The sequence below is a fragment of the Echinops telfairi genome, unplaced genomic scaffold (assembly GCF_000313985.2).
Source record: "Echinops telfairi isolate 266 unplaced genomic scaffold, ASM31398v2 ScPeMD7_18;HRSCAF=68, whole genome shotgun sequence".
In the NCBI taxonomy this organism is placed as follows: domain Eukaryota; kingdom Metazoa; phylum Chordata; class Mammalia; order Afrosoricida; family Tenrecidae; genus Echinops; species Echinops telfairi.
The window spans coordinates 95,779,327-95,793,665 of record NW_022103915.1 but is presented as its reverse complement, the minus strand read 5'-3'; positions in this window follow the sequence as shown (position 1 = coordinate 95,793,665).

Genomic DNA, 14,339 nt, shown 5'->3' with positions numbered 1-14,339 from the left:
TGAGGAGCAGCCATGTCCAGGAATGCCTGAGTCCAGGTCTGACCGTGCTCTGGTCACCTGAGCATACACGAGTGGCCAAGATTTGCATTTCCAGCTGTTTCCAGAATCTGGTTGTACTCTTCAACCTGAGAGCATAAAACTGAGCTAATCCTCCTCCCTGATGGCCCTGCTCACATATCTGTGTTTAGGACAGCTCTCCCTGTACCAGTCAACCCTTGACATCTGCTGTTGTCCATCATCCGCCCCTTCTCTACATCTGCTGCCACTTCTGCCACATCCTAACAGCCCAGTTTTGAACCATGCATCTCCACAGTTTCTTCCCTCCGGGCGCTTTCCCCAGCCTTTCTCTTTGCACTGCAGCAGGCTCTCCACGAATCTTTTTCTGGACCACCGCATTAGCCAGTGTATTTGAAAGAACGCTCTGATTTCATGATACACATATTCATTTCAAACTAGCTTAAGCAAATAGAGCTTGGTTGAATGAACACTGGGGTTTTTCATGGTCTGGCAGGAAGGGTTGGACAACAAGAGGCTAGAATGTCACAGTTGGGTCTGGAAACAAGAAAATAAATACTGTCAACCCTCTATCTTCCCACCCCTCTGTCTCTGCATGTCACCTTCACTCTCTCCGAGCAGACAACGTCCCCCCCACCTCCCACGTGTCAGGAAACCCCAAATAAGCCTCCTAGGAGTGCCAGCTAGGGGTGGAAGTCAGCCAGTTCAAACCAATTCTGCAGAACCTATACCTGATTTTTTGTTGAGTGCAGCACACTGGTTGTTAAAATAGCGCTTGTCATCGGGGTTCTCTCTAAGGTGGGTGGCTAGGCAGCTGCCCCATGTGGAAATCACAAATTCATATTCCTGACTCTGTTTCAATGTTCTTCTGTGCAACCGTGTATGCTTCGCCCTGTAGTTCCTTTTGTCCATTGGTATTTTAAAAAAATGTGTTGGAACTATTCTTATAACATTTCTTTATTCATTTCATAAAGCTCATTATATTTTCGTTCCTTGTGTTTGTTACTTCCGTGAATAAACATGCCGCAGAGAGAAAACGTGCCAAGCAACCAGAGGGTGACACTGTCTTGTGTTTCAGCTTTGCTCTATGTCCCAAGTTCCCACCAGATATGAGGAATTATGCAATTCCTGAAAGTGTTCAAAGTGATAAAATCCTGTCAGAACAATTGTTGTAAGTTCAACAGAAGTGGAAAGCGATTTTACAAATCTGAATAAATGTTCAGAGAAGAGGATCTGCCATTTCCAAGACATTAAACAATGAATATTGTCTAATGGGCCTACCTTGAAAGGAACGGGGCCCTTTTCCTGCAGTGAGAAGATGATTAAGGATAAGTCACACAGTCGATGATGTTCAGAAGCAGAGAACTTTGCAAGTGAGGACGCTAATCAAAAACAATATTGAAATACCATAAATAACAGTTGTGTTGTTGCATTATTTAATATTTTTAAACTCATGACATAATATAGTTTCGTGTGACTCTCTTATTGCTCTTATTATTAACTGTATGAAGTAATAAACTATCTTTGATATATCTATCCTTTTTTATACCTAAAATGGTCATTAGGGTGGTGAACCCGTTGTTCAATTATTTGGATCCCACCAATGCTGCCAGCCCAGGGTTTTTACAACAACAAAAATTACCAGCCCAATTTCTTGGAACCAGTTTGGGGCAGTGGGAGGGATCCTAGGGAAACATACCCGTGATCAGTCAACTGTGGCCAAGAAGGCGGGGTGGTCAGGACACGAAAGCACACCCTGAAGGAGAGACAGCTCCCCCCAAAAGTTGCATGTTTTTCTAACCGTCCCTTTCCATAAGGCCAGTCCTATGCTCTTGTCTCACAACTTTCATGGGAGGCTTTCAGAGCTCATCCATTCCCAAAAGTATCTTAACTCGAAGCTGACCAGGAAGCTTGCTCGATTGGTGCCGAGTAGCCACTCCTCTTTGAACCCTATTCCACCCTAGTATGTTTTTTACTATCCATGGGGTAATGTTTCACTACTGGCCTTGCATTAGAGAGAGGATTTGCAGATTTCCTGGAAGAATTAAATTTCTTGACGGGACTAAATGTGATAGAAATAGCATGTTTGCATCCATAAGCACACCAAACAAAGCTCTGGCCATTCAGAACTCTCACTAACAGTTTACTGAAAGCTAGGGTCAATGTAAATGACGGAGAAGGGTTCAGTAAGCACAGTTGCCATCAATCCTTTGCAGTATGACTGGAGAGGGGGTGCCCCCAGGCCTTTTATCCTGGGGCTGCAAACAAAACAGTCAAGGTTTTGGTTTACCAACTACTCCAGATGAAAGCATAGGAGCAGTTCAGCAGGCCTGCTCACATTCTTAGCAATCCCAGGAAGAGCCTACTGGATTTGTCTCAGAGCTGCCTGGGCTAGAACAAGACCTTGGCCCTCCCGGGGCTTGCTTCCACTTTCCTTTGCAGCTGAATGGAGATAGAAGCACCGCTCATAGGGGAGTGTTGGTAGACTGAGGAGATAAACACCTAGGCTGGCTTCGTGGACTTCCCACCCCTGCAATCCCAGGGCATGCCAGAGCTCAGAAGGGAGTCTCATGCTTGAGTTTTCATGCTCTGTAGTCCATGTCCTGAAATTCTTTGTAACTGTATCATTGAACTTGTGTTTAGAGAGCCCAGTCCTTTCGAGCAATGGAGCATGCTGCGGGGGCTTGGAGCCTCCGCTCCACAGTAGCCCTGACTCCCTGACAGGTTCTTGGCCCTCAAGCTCCCCTGCCCCCCACCCTCATCCCTGCTTGGCCTCCCCCCTCTACCATCTATCTATTGATGCTGCCCTCTCACCCATCCCCTAGGAGGGTCAGAGTCAGGTATGCATGTGCCCAGCATGGGCGGGTGATGAACCTGGTCCAGATACCAGGCTCGAAGTACCACCGTGGGTTTAAAGAGTTTCTCAGCCAGGGAGAGCCTCCTGCCCATCCAGACAGAGATGCCTTGCAGGCCCCAGTACAGAAGTGGTCCATTGTCAAGCCATAGGGAAGAAAAGATGCCTGGCTTAACTTTCCTCAACCCCAGGGGTGTGCACATCCATCTAGCAGGTCAAGCTGTGGTAGTCAATGAAACACCACTCTGACAAGTGGGGCGAGGAAGGCAAAGCTTTTCTTTCAATGTCGTGGGGAAACTTGGGTCCTGCTTTGTAAGCAAGGGACCTCGCCTTTTCATTTCACAGAGTCCGACTGATGATGGAGCCCGTTCTGTGTATCACCTAGCACGTTTGCGGTGGCTGTTAGTTTTACTCATGCACACACACACACACACACACACACACACACGGTGTCACTGCTTTACATGGTAAGATTTTGCGGAAAATATGTTGACACGAATCATTTCACTTGGTGCTCTGAGGTAGTAGAGTATTTTGTCAAAGAGGAAATTGAAATTCAGGGAAGTCAGGAGGCATAAAAATCACATGGCCAACAAGAGGTACAGCAGGGCCCGGACAGGGTGTTCTGACTTGCAGACCTCTGTTTTTACCAGAGTGCTTGCTGGCCAGTGACCCAAGAGCTTCTGTGGAAGCAAAGAGAGCCAGCAGTACCACCGAACCATCCCAGAAACTCAGCCAAAACTAGGGCACTTTGAGCATTTGCCGGAGCCACTATAAGAAGATATCCCACCCTGCTTTATTTTCTTTCTCAAACCCCGCAAGCCATAAAACACCAAGACGAATCCTAAGATGCCAGCCATCCAGCTCGCTAAAGAAAACCTAGCCCGGGGCCATGCATGGCAGGGCCACAAGAGTTGTTTCTTTGCTCCTGTTGACTCAGGTCTGTTTACCTGGCTCCATATTTCCAATTTCCTTGCTTTGGGACTTTGGCAGTCTGCAGATTTATGCTCGGAGCAGACAGGGGATTTATGGTGTATTCATCACCCATGCCACCGGAGGAAACAGCACCTCTCCCTGCAGCTGTCAAAACCACCCAGTTGTGCTGAGCAGAGTGTCAAGCAGTGTACCAAGGGAAACTCCTCAGAGACAGTGCCCAGTTCTGGCCAAAAGGTGATGCCCAATTGCCCAAGCCCTGGTGATAAAAATGCCAAATATAATGTCAAGTAAAAAACAGAGGTCAGACCAGCCCAAAGGGCGGGGCTCGGCACGAATTACAGACAGGGATTAAGGGACAGGGAAGTTTTGGCAGATTCTGTGCTCCTCAGTTTGCCCTGATGTGACCTGGCCCTGGAGACACTCGGGGTAGATGGAGTCACACCCTTGAGGTGGCAGCACTGACAAGAGAGGTGTTCTTGGATCTGGGTTAAATCCAGAAGCCAGTTGACTGGGTCCTGGGAGAAGTTCCTAAAATGACTTTTATCTGTGGGGTGTTAAGTGAGATAGGAGGGTAGATTGGGTGGATAGAAAACTGTGACTGAGGCTGCCATCCAGGTGGGTCCTTAAGCACGAGAATATATGTGTTAATAACAGTGTTACATATTTTGAAAGTCAGCCATTTTCCAGCCATTGCACTTTGCGTATACTATTTCTAGTCCCCTCCACAGTTCTGTGATCACATGTATTATTAAGCTAATTTTGTTGATGAGGAAAATAAGGGATAATATCACTTGTCTGAGTTTATACTGTAAGCTCTATGACCAATATTTGAGCCTACTAACAGTAACTTCCCTACTGAGCAAGTTTACCTCACGCTCTGTCTACTTGGCATCTCATTTCGATAACCCACAGGAAAGAATAGCAATGGTTGCTACACCAGGCCATGAAGATTTACCCAGCCTGCTTTGCAGAAAAAGCCAGTCACAAAAATAGCTAACAATTGTAGGCACTCTTATCCAGGGTCCCAGAGAGCCAGTGTCTCTATGGAAATAAGGGGTAAGCCTCTCTATCACTAGAGGAGAATGGCTGCAAAGATGGTGTGGTGAAGTGAAAGTACTTGGTGTGGCTCTTCCATGTATAGTTCTGTTACTCTCTCCAAATGACTGGATGAGAGCAGGCAAACAAGGTGCAAATGCCTCTGACTCAAGGATGGGTCGGTGTTGCTGGGTGAGTCCAGGTAGACTAGAGAAACAAATCCAGGGGGACTCAAATGTGCATAAGAGAGACCTTAGTATCAAAGAGCAATTGTACATTAAGAAAACATCCCAGCCCAGGCAAGGTTAAGTCCATCAATCTGATATTAGCCCATATGTCCATTACCAGTCAAAAATTCTTCTTCAGACTCACTCAACTTATGGAATGATGCCGAATGCAGGAAGAAAGATCACAGGCCAGTGGGTGAAAAGTCTTGTGGATCCAGTGGCAGTGTAAACATCTCAGCATGCTGGCATGAGTCTCCACATGGCTCCTCCAGCCCCTGGACTGTGGCTCCATCAGGGCAGCCAGCTATCTGGCTTGTCAGCAGGAAGAAGAAGCAGGGCATCTGTGTGAATCTGCCTCCAGTAAGCTATTTATCTCTGTGGCACATCTAAAATCAGGCATCAAACTGCAACCTGATTGACAGGCTAGACTTCAGACCTTTGCAAGTTGACACCAGATTACGTATCTACCACAGTTGCCATTTTCCTGGGTGTTAAAGAGTGAGTATGCTAGAAGCAGGACCAGCGAATCCCTAGTCCATCAAGATAGAAGGACCATCAGTGGAGCACAAGTGTGATCCCTGTCTGAAGTGGTGGAAGCAGTACAGGTATCAGAGGTCCAAGCACCAAGATCATGAGACAAAGCAGAGGAGCAGCACTGTTATAGGTAGATTTATTGTGCCAACCTGGCCAATAGGCACATGTGGGGTTAATAAGGTCGCAGTTTAATTGAAAGGCAAAGAGATAAATGGCTCAACAATCCTCGCCTTTCTGTCTCTTGCTCACTGATGATTAGGCCAATGTGCGGCTGTCTTAGTTAGTTCCCTGTCTCAAGTTGCAAGCTACACTACCTGTGGGATACCCAACCCATGGACCATGTTGCTGTAGTTTAAGGTTCCTTTGAGAACTGCATTGCCACACTGCTGGTGTATATATCACTTGAGCTTGGGACTGTCGGACTCTGTCATCTGGCTGACTGTTGGTGACTCACCCTGCTGTTTGCTCCCTATGGTCAGACTGCCTGTATTGTTCTACAGAAGACTCAGCAACCTGCTTCCACTTCCTTGATTTGTACCCAGCAGCTCTCATGTGGTGAAGGACTGCCAGTGTATTAACTGTCTCACAAAAGTGAGTAAAACTGAGCCCTCTGTACTGCTCTGTGGCTTAATTAGTGGTTTATTTCTTTGTGAGATGTGTGTGTGTGTGTCCTGGTTTTGTTTCTCTGGAGAACCCTGTCTAACACAAGCACCAAGACCATGAGAAAAAGAAGTGGGCTTGCTGGCTCATGGAACTAGGCAGTCTAAGGCAGTGGTTCTCAACCTTCTTAATGCTGCAACCCTTTAATACAGTTCCTCATGTGGTGGTGACCCCCCAACCATAAAATTATTTTCATTGCTACTTTATAACTGTAATTTTGCTACTGTTATGAATCGGGTGACCCCAGTGAAAGGGTCATTTGACACCCAAAGGAGTCGCAACCCACAGGTTGAGAACCACTGGTCTAAGGGATCATGTGACTGAGATGCTAAGGGCAAAAGAGAGACTGTCTTCCAGCATGGCTGAGAAGTGTTATGAACAAAGCCACTGTATCCTTACCATTTTGTAACCTGTTGGTTACCTAATAAACCCATAATTGTGAGTATTATCTGTGAGTTCTATAGGGTCATTGCAATGAATTATCAAACCCAGCAGAGTAGTAAAGTGGGAGGGCTAGTTGGTGGGTGTCATAATCGAGGAAGCTGGAAGCATGTCTGACTCTTGCCTGGTGGTCTTTGCCTTGAACAGGTGTGGACTTCATTCTCCTTCTCTTTTGCATAGTCAAAGGTCAGATGTGGCCCCAGGCCATTGTCTAAATTTGTTGTGTCTCTGATCTCTTCTTTTCACTTCTAATTATTTTTCCTACATAGGTTAGCATCTCTTCCAGGGACCTACACCTTAAAACCTAAAAGAGAAAAAAATTATTATAACTTAACTCACTGCCATTGAGTCAATGGCAACTCATCGTGACCCTATTGGGCAGTTCTTCCCCCTGTGAGTTTCAGAGCCTATACATGTTCATAGGAGTGGGAAGCCCTATCTTTCTCCCAAGGAGCGGCTCACCTTGTGGATCACAGCCAGGTGCAGAACCACTACTCCACAGGGGATTCTCACTGTAACTGAGGTGTTATTTGCCTTTCAGATTACCAATCTTGTATTCCACACCCGCCTACAGCTCCTGGATCTCGCTTCTCTGTTCTGTGTATCCCCATATCCTTTACATTCATTTCAATACCCTTCAACTGCCCAGTCCATGGGTCGGCAAACATTTGAGACAAAAGAGGCAACCCTGTCCCTCACAACAATTTTAAAATTATTCAAAAGCCATAAGCAGATTGTTACAAATAAATGAAATCATCATTATCTAAATAATATCCTGTAACATTGTTATAAATGAAACTATGATCGCTTTATTTTCTATTGTACTTCAGAGCCACATGTGTGTACTGAAAAGATCACATCTGGCTTGTGGTTCACAGTTTTCAGCCCCTGATCTAGACTACTGCTTCATCTTCCCTCACCTCTCCTCCCCCATTTGGGAACATCCAATGTCTATTCCCTTTCCTTTCTTGACTTTTCTTTTCTTTTTCCTTATAACAGTAGCCTCGTGTAATATTTGTGCTTTTGTGGCTGGTGGCTTGTGAACTTCAGTCAGTATAATGTTGTCCAGGTCCACCGTTGTCATGAAGTGCTTCACAGATTTGTCATTGTTTCATAGTGACACGCACTATTTACTTGTATGTGTGGATCAAAGTTCTTTATCCATTCTTCTAAATATGTGCATTTAGATGGATTCCATCTTCTTGCTATTGTGGACAATGCTATGATGAGCATGAGCGTGAATGTGGCTGTTCGTGTTGTGACATCAAGAGAAAACTTGAAATGCTGTAGATTCTGTAACTATGTCTTGTTGGAGTTGGCCAAGAGAAAATAAGAACAAAAATAATATCACCAACACCACTGCCACCAGAAAAAAATCTGTAACTATCCTATAGTTCCATTTTTAAGTTACTGGAATTTTATTAATCACGGATTTTTCTTCTCCAATCAGCTTAGACAATTGAGGAGAGGTTTTGGGTAAACATTTTGGTAAAAAAAAATTCCAAAGTCCCATAATTTACATGGAAAATGGAGTTTTAAATTTGCATTAACTCTCTACTGTTCGATATCTTCATTGAAGAATGGAATCCAATTCAACAAACATTTATTAATAGACTACCACATAAAATACATGATATTAGATATCCTGAGGAGGAAACATAACTAAGCTCTGGGCTCTGTCTTCCAAAGGCTCATCTAAGTCAACATATAAGGCTGTAACATTGATCTGATTATGACCAAGCTGTAGTAGAAGTTTATACCACAGTTGCTGGACTATCCTAGAATTATTGCACCTGCCCTGATCACTCAGATTATCAGGGTCATCAGAAGATGATTGTGGTATATGTGTTAATGTTCTCTAAAGAACTATACTGATAGCAGAGATTTTAAAATCATCATTCTTTGTATAGAGCATAGTGCCTAAGAGTGTGGTCTCCTGACATTCCATGACACTCACCTTCCTGACACGATCGCTGAAGACAAAATGGGTGCATAAGAAAATGTGATGAAGAAAGCTGATGGTGCCCAGCTAACAAAGGCTATAGTGTCTGGGGTCTTAAAGGCTTGAAGACAAACAAGCGGCCATCTAGCTAAGAAGCAACAAAGTCCACATGAAAGAAGCACACCAGCCTGTGTGATCAGGAGGTGTCAATGGGATCAGGTATCAGGCATCAAAGATGATGGCAACATATGTACAAATGTGCTTGACACAATGGATGGATGTATGGAATGTGATAAGAGCTACACGAGTCCCCAATAAAATGATGTTTTAATTTAATTTTTTTAAAGTGTGGGGGACGGTCCCTGCACTCGACATGCCTGGAATTGTTTACCTGCTCTGCCATTTACCCACTGTGGAACTTCATGTATGCTACTTAACCTATTTCAACTTCAGTTTCTACAACCCAGAACAAAAAATCATATCTATATGAATGAAGGGGAGTGGGGACCCAAAGCCCATCTGTAGACAATTGGACATCCCCTTACAGAAGGGTCACAAGGAAGAGATAAGCCAGTCAGGGTGCAGAATTGCACCGATGAAGCATACAACTTTCCTTGTAGCATCATCCTCCAATTGCTTCTATGCTTGAGCCCATTGTTGGAACCATGATATCAGTCCATCCCCTTGAGGGTCCTCCTCTTTTTTGCTGCCCCTCTACTTTCCCAAACATGATGCCCTTCTCCAGGGACAGATCTCTCCTGACAACATGTCCAAAGTATGTAAGATGAAGTGTCCCTGCCCTTTCCTCTGAGGAACACTCTGGTCACACTTCTTCCCAGACAGATCAGTTTGTCCTTTTAAACAGGCCATGGTATGTTCAATATTCTTCTCCAGCACCTCAATTCAAATGCATGGATTCTTCTTTGGTCTTCCTTATTCAATGTCCACTTTTCCCATGCATGTGAGGCAATTGAAAATACCATGGCTTGGGTTATATAGCAGTGAGAATTAAATAAAAACAATATGTATAAAGGGCTTACTACTTTGTCCAGAGCAAAACAAGGCCATAAAAATGCTGTTATCATTACCCATCCATCTTCACCAGCCTTGTCAGCCCAGAGGTGATGAAAAACGTAAAGATTGTTACCACTTAGCCCTTGGTAGAACTTTACATAAAATATTTGTCACTCTATTCAAGTGGATAATTTCTCACCCAACATTTTTTTTGAAAAGTCAGCCTAATTATTGGATCCCTGCATATTCAGGTGCTTTGCAGCAAACAAGTTGTACCTACTCAATTGGGACCTATTTTCAAAATAGAGTGAAACACTATTTAATGAGACCAAGTCGATTGGAAGTCCCCGATTCTTCGTGACCCCATGCACAACAAAACTCCGCCCAGTTCTGTGCCATCTCCGTCATCAGTGGACAAAACAGGCCGTTTTCATCCAGAGGATTTTCATTAGCTGATTTTCAGATGTAAGTCACCAGATATTTCTTCGTGGTTCTTATCCTGTATCTCCCTTGAAACGTGCTCAGCTTCATAGCAACCTACACGACAGATTGTACCTGAGGCACATTGGCCCAGGAATCAAAATGAATGAGTAGCATCATGACAAGTGGTAAAAAGATTGAAGCTATTGATGATTTCCTTTTACTTGGGTCCACAGTCAATGTCATGGAAGCAGCAGTCAGGAAATCAAATGACATATTGCCTTGGGCACTATCACATAATGCTTCTTTAAAGTGCTAAAAGCAAGATGTCATTTTGAGGACCAAGGTACTGCTGACCAAAGCCTGGGTATTTCCAATTGCCTGTTAGGCACGTGAAAATTGGACAAGAAATAAGGAAGCTCAAAGAAGTGAAGCCTTTCCATTATGGTGTTGGTGAAGAATGCTGACATTAACGGGACTGCCAGATGTGAACAAGTCTGTCTGAGGAGAAGTACAACCAGAATGTTCCTCAGAAGCAAGGGTGATAAGACATCATCTCGCATACTGTGGACGTGGTCACAGGAAGGAACAGTTCCTAAGGAAAGAAAGACATCATGCTTGGTAATGAAGGGTCATTGGAAAAGGAGCCGGATGGACAGTGCCCGCGACGCTGGGTGCCCCCCGCGAGGAGTGTGAGGATAGCACAGGACGGTGCTGTGTGGGAGTGTGTTGTACATGGGTGACTACCAGCTGGAGCCAACTCAACAGCCCCTAACCACAACAACGGTAATTGTGTGAGCAATTCAGTCCATGTGGAAAAACTCTCAGGACCATCTAGCACAAACTGAATTCTTTGAATCTAACGCCATCAGGGTTGCTGAGGAACTGTAGCGAAAAGCCAGTCAGGTTAACCTTTTCCTGCATCACAATTTTTCCAAAAGCCAACACTGACCAGGAGAACATTCATTAGGGAGCAGGGGGAGACAAAATTTAGTAGCCAGTAGTCACCTCTGTTGTGAAAAACAATGAAGAGCCAGATTGAGTAATTTGATGCATAGTCAAAGTCGAGGCTGGGATTACAATGTGTTACCAGTGGGTGGATCAAGGCCAATTCCACTGAGAATGGCGGTCAGTATTTCCCCCTGACATACGAGGCGCAGAGCAACTAAAAATCTGCCTCTAATCGGAAAAAGCTGTCGAGTTTTTCTTCCAGTTTGTTTTTCAGGGGACAGTGAGATTATTCTGTGACAAAGATCAGAAGCAACACCAACACTTAAGCACTGCCCTCTTGTTTTTGTCCATTACATAGGGCTGTCACAACATGACCATTTTAATTGCGTTGTTAAAGTTCGCATCATCTCTTTTCTCTTTTCCCGTAACTGTCTCCAGCTGGCGCCTTCCATGTTTCCTTGGGACAAATGGACAGCTCATGGAAAGGGCAGTGAAGCAACCTCAGAAGGAATTCTGCTTAGAGAATGCTGTTCCAGGGCTCTCCTTTTGCTTCTCTGGATTGTCTTGGTCACGGTCAAATCCGAGCTTTATCCAGAGGTTAGTATATATCCAAGTGGGGTTAGCAATGTTCAAAGTTCAGGGAACATTAGAGTTGGAAAGAATCTTGGAGTCCTCAAAACAATTCAACTCAGCACCCTTTGTGGCCCAAACTGAAACCCAGGAGTCCTACAGTTAGATGTAATGGGGATGGGGATCTGGACTTGGGTTCCGGGCTTCCAGAGGAGCAAGGTTGGCCCAAGAAGAGACTTGGTCCCCCAAGTTTTGGGACTAACAACCTGAGGAGTCAATTCAATATATAAAGGTCACGGAAAAGACTTTATCTCTGACTGCTACTGCAGGCAAATCGTGCAGTATCTAAATTGCTCAAGACAGAGGGAGGATGACAGGGAGATAAATTGCAAAGGGTGAGGAACGTCTAGGTCTGGGTGCCACACCCAGATGACGGGTGAGTCCCAAATCAGGCCCTGACTTCTGAGGTATAAAATGGCTTTAACTAAACAACATTTGACCTACAGGGGTCCTATCTTCAGTTTGGCACAACTATTCTCACCATTCATTCTTTCCGAACTTTTGAGAAGGTAGGTCATTTGACCTGCCTAAAAGTCACAGTAAGATCTCAGATAGCTCATTTGCCATGTTGGCAGGTGACATGTGGCATGAACTAGTCTATTGCCATAAGTCATCCATCTCCCTAAGTCTGGATCATACCTTGTGCTTAGCCCCACTATACCACTGATCAATTCATCGGTTGCCACCATCACTGAGAGTCTAGAACAGCGGTTCTCAACCTGTGGGTCATGACCCCTTTGGGGGTCGAACGACCCTTTTACAGGGGTTGCCCAATTCATAACAGTGGCAAAATGACAATTATAAAGTAGCAACATAAATAATTCTATGGCTGGGGAGGTCACCATAATATGAGGAACTGTATTAAAGGGTCATGGCATTAGGAAGGTTGAGAACCACTGGGTCTAGTGCTGAGTATTTTCAAGATTTTATTTTAACTTTGCTAATACCAAGAACTCTCCCAAAATTAAAATAAGCCCTTTTTAGCTTCTCTTTTAAATGGCTTCCAAATGCATTAGTAAACTGGCCAACTCTGTTTTTCTGTCATACTTTCTGTTTCTATAAATACCCCAGCATGCATTCTAATTAAGTTCTTATGTGGATTGTGTTAAGTCTGCGGGTCTGGTGACTGTTGAAGTGCTCTGTGGTTTTGCTCTTTTATTTCAGGAAATACTTTTCCACATTATCCTCTCTGTGGTTATACTCTTGTATTCCAGAGCCTCGTGTTTTAGCCTGTGGCAGTTGTTCGTTTTCTTCTTGTCTAGAGGGGTACGGACCAAAAAAGCATTTATTAAATGCAAACGAAGGAGGCATCTACCCTCTACAAAACTGAATAAATAAATACTTAAAAACAATAAACATCAGGTTCCCAGTGATCAGACTCCTAATGGAGTGTCTGTGGTCACTGATAATGGGGAGGGCCGGGGTTCTGAGGCAGTCTATTGATTATCAGCATTAGGTTGTGATAGGGAAGGATTCTTGGGTAAAATATTGAACAGCACAGGAAGAATTAAACGAAGATGGAAGGAATACACTGAATGACGGAGCCAAAAAGAATGGGCACATGTTCAACCAAGTCACGAGGTAGCATGTGACCAGAAAATGGTGGTTTTGAAGGCAGAAGTTTAGGCTGCACTGACAGCACTGGCCAAAAACAAGACTGCAGGTGTTGATAGAATATCAATTTAAATGTTTCAACAACATGGAAACATAGCTGGAGGTGTTTGCTCATTTAGGCCAAGAAATATGGAAGACCTGAATAACCAGCTGGAAGAGATCCATATTCATACCCACTTCCAAAAAAATATTTCAATAAAATGAAAAAATTATCTGACAATGCCCTTAATGCCACACACAAGTAAACTTTGTAGAAGATGATTCAGAAATGGTTGCAGTAGTCTGTTGATAATGAGCTTCCAGAAAATCAAGCTGGATTCAGAAGGTGACATGGAAGTAGAAACTGTGGTTGATGGCAGTTGGATCTGGGCTGAAAGCAGAGAATATCAAAAAGAGGTTTATCTATGTCTATCTGTGTTTTTTTGACTGTGCAAAAGCGTACAACTGTGTAAAGTATAGTAAATTATAGAGAACATTGAGAAGAACAGGAATTTCACAACACACACTTGCACTCATGGAGAATCTGTACACAGATTATCAGGCAGTAGTATAAACAGGACAAAAGGATACGGAATGGTATAAAATCAGGAAATATGTTCATCATGGTTATAATTATTCAATTTATTCAATCAGCATCAGAATTAGAGGATGGGATAGTTAAGGTTTATTGTGTCAACCTGGCCAATAAACACATGTGGGTTTAATTGAAGGACAGAGCGATAAATGGCTCAGTGAGCCTCGCCTTTCTAGTTCTCAGGTCTCTTGCTTTCTGATGGTCAGACCAGGGTGCAGCTGCGTTAGCCAGTTCCCTGCTTCAGCTGCCAAGGCTCACGTCCTGCAAGACGTCCTTGAGGAGAAGCCACATGGACCTACCCCGATGCATCCCTGGGTGCTGGAGCAGCCATGTGGAGATGCCTGCCAGTGCTGAGATGCTTACACACTCACTGATTTGGCTTTCCTCCTGCAGTCAGCATCATTGCTTATGTTTTGTGAGATGGAGGAGGACTTTGGTGTTGGACATATGGGCTAATGTTGGACTTGTGGGCTTGGACAGTACTGGGTTGGG